This window comes from Acyrthosiphon pisum, chromosome A2 (genome assembly GCF_005508785.2).
Source record: "Acyrthosiphon pisum isolate AL4f chromosome A2, pea_aphid_22Mar2018_4r6ur, whole genome shotgun sequence".
NCBI lineage: Eukaryota > Metazoa > Arthropoda > Insecta > Hemiptera > Aphididae > Acyrthosiphon > Acyrthosiphon pisum.
This window is the reverse complement of record NC_042495.1, coordinates 23323839-23327227: the sequence shown is the minus strand read 5'-3', so window position 1 is coordinate 23327227 and position 3389 is coordinate 23323839.

The following is a 3389-nucleotide window of genomic DNA, read 5'->3' as shown; positions in this document are numbered from 1 at the left end:
GATTTTATGAACGCCGAAAGAGCCTTCACAAAAATTAAAACTAGAGATACCCCTCCATACATAGAGTATACACTATGCCAACATAGGTCCTACGGGTAAACAGGGTTTAACATCATATTGGTTTACGGGCTTGTTCCCTATGTTCAGACTTCAGATCATAGGTAAACGTAAACCGAATATTATAGAATATTATAATATTATATTATATAAAAATATATTTAAATATATATATTATTCATTAATTTTATGTTTGATGGGAGTGAAAATAAAGACTTCATTAAATACAGATGCGTATCACAAAATAACTTTTTTTTTGCATTATTCAAAATTTTTTTTATGTTTGGGATAATATGATGTTACCAACTTATCTTTAGCATGCTTGGAATATTGTCTAGTTATGGAAATATTGTAATAAAAATAAAAATTTATTTGAATTTTTAATTATTAGTATAAATTTAAATTTTCAGTTAATACCTTATATAAATATCTAGATAAAAATTATTTTATCTATCTATATCTAGATAAATTAAATTTCTCCAGTATCTATCTGTATCTAGATAATTTTAAATTAAGATATCTTATCTATATCTAGATAATTTTTTTTTATCTAAGCACAACACTGTATATGTATATAGCGTTATTATTTATTTTTTCCTAATATTAACTGTAGCAGAAACACAATTAAGTCTTAATTAGATTTAAAATCCATTTGCAATTTGTAATTGATGAAAATGTTCCAAAGTCCACACAAAATTAGTATAATATTGTTAATAACGTTTACTCGTTAACATATACATATACTCGTTTATAGAGATGATATATTGAGTAACACTCCAACACACCTTTAAATTTTCCGTTTATAGGAAAATGGTAATAATTCAGAATCGTTATTAGTTGTATTCGTTCCAACACGTCTTTTATCTTTTCGTTTATAGAAAAGTGACAATAATTCGGATTAATTACACTAATAAAATGTAGACTAATGAAAATTGATTATAAAAATTATATTTTGTATAGGTATGGATTTTAAATATAAAAATAAAGAATATAAAGATTACCATCCCGGTGATCAATATTTACGATATGATATTTCAAAAAAATTATTTTATTTTAAAAACTCTGTACATCATTCAAATTCAACTCACAAGGTTTTAGAAAATTTTGATTTCTTATGAAAAAGTCCAAAATTTATCTGAGAAGAAAAAATGTATTAAATGATTAAAATAAATAATATTAACGCTCATCTAAATATTAGTTTAACAAATTAAAGAAGACTCTATAGAGGCATAATGTTGTTTCCCAATACGATGATTTGGAGATCGATGTATCTTATAATTAATATGACATTATTAAATGATAGTTTTTATCACCTTTTTTAGTTATTAATAATAAATATATATATGTTATGTTTTTAACAAATATATTTTATGGTTCTTTTTTTTATTTATACATTCAGATGTATAATATTATTATAATAGTGTAATAGCATTAATATACATTTATGTAGAAATAATTGTAGACCAACACACATTTTATTATAATTATCGATATGTTTTTTTACTGAGGATATCCGTAGATATAGTGCGACGTAATTGAAAGTCTATCGAATGTTCTATGACAATTTAATTAGTTATTAAACACGATCGACGAGCATATTATTTTTTTCGCATTTGCCGACTGTTTATTGAAGTCGTTGATTATGCAGGGTCAGTACTCTCCCCGAAATTTGTCATATGATAGCGAATTTAACGATAACGTTAGCAAAATAATAAATTTAATAATGTCAATACAATTTAATGTGACGATAAAGCATATTTAATAAATACAGTAATATAGTAATCAGTACATGACAAAACATTTATCTTAGTAACAACAAAAAATTAAAAATATTGTAAAAGTAAAATATACCTAATCTAATTCATAAAATTCTTTTTTTAGTCTGCGATCTAAAAGCTTTTGTATGGATGTAACATATTTCGTGTTAAATTTGTAAACAATTGAATTTTATAAATTTTTTTCTCCCTCAGGTAGATATAGAATATTGAAGGTAGGACAAGAGCAGAATATATGGATTTTTTTTTAACGTTTTTCCAGTGCTATATTAAAGGAAGGTAGGGATTTATTAATTCTAATTTTTCAATTCGAAGATTCCGATTTAATCGACGATCGATTATTCAACCTAAATATTTATAAGAATCAACAATTTAAGAGGACAACAATAAATTACAAAATATATCAATATTTTTGCAGGTGTAATAATTATGAACTATTAATTTATTATTCTTATCTACTTCTCTTAAAAAATCTATATATTGTTTTTTGAGATAATTTATTTTCTATTAACCAATTTCTAAATTTAAAAAGATCAATATTAGTTTTTCAATATAGATTAATTTCGTTATATTCATCTATTACTAATGCGGCGTCGTCTGCGAAAAGTACTAAATTTCCATTTAATTTAATTTCCATTAAACTATTAATATAAATAATAAAAAGTGAAGGTCCAAGACGTCATGTTCCTTGTGGTATGCCTCAGGTGATTATTTTTTTTCTAATTTTGTGGAACATGTTCGATTTTCTAGGTAATTCTTAAACAATTTATAATTCTTCTCATACCCATATTTTCTAATTTTGATAATAGTATTTTGTGATCTACTGTATTATGAGCTTTTTTTAAGTCAAAGAAAAACATAAAAAACACTTATGTGATTTATTTGTTTTAATGTGAGAAATTAATTTGGAAATAGCGTCTTCTGTACTTTTATTTTGATGGAAACCAAATTGAGAAGTGGATAATACGTTTTTTTAGTTTAAGAAATTAGCAACTCTTGTATAGATACATTTTTCAAAAATGTTTGCAAAATTAGAATTTAGAGAAATCGAATGGTAATTATTAGAATCTAACTTGCTTCCAGTATTTTTATATATGGTCACAATATCTGCATGTCTAAATTAATTTGTAATATATGACTTTGTTCTAAAAAGTAAAAATAAATTAAAAATATACAATAAAGAGACGGAAATTAATTTTAATAATCGAAACTTGGAACAATACTATTTTTAAGAGAATTAATTTTAAATATTATTTCATCGGGTGTAATTGGTTCGTGATAAATAGAACTTATATAATTATTAATTTTTGACTATAATTTTGGTTATATACTGTTTATATACTGTTTAATTTTAAATTTATAGATTAATTATAAAGGATTTTTTTCTTAAATAGTTTGTTTAGAATTTTGATAAAAGCAACTATATATACCTTTAGTGATCCAAGGATTATTAGTTTTTTCCATAAATATAGTTTTAGTAATATTTTTGTTAGCTAATAAAAATAAATCATTTAAATTATTTACAAACTCACTATTACCCTCGATGGTTTTCCAACC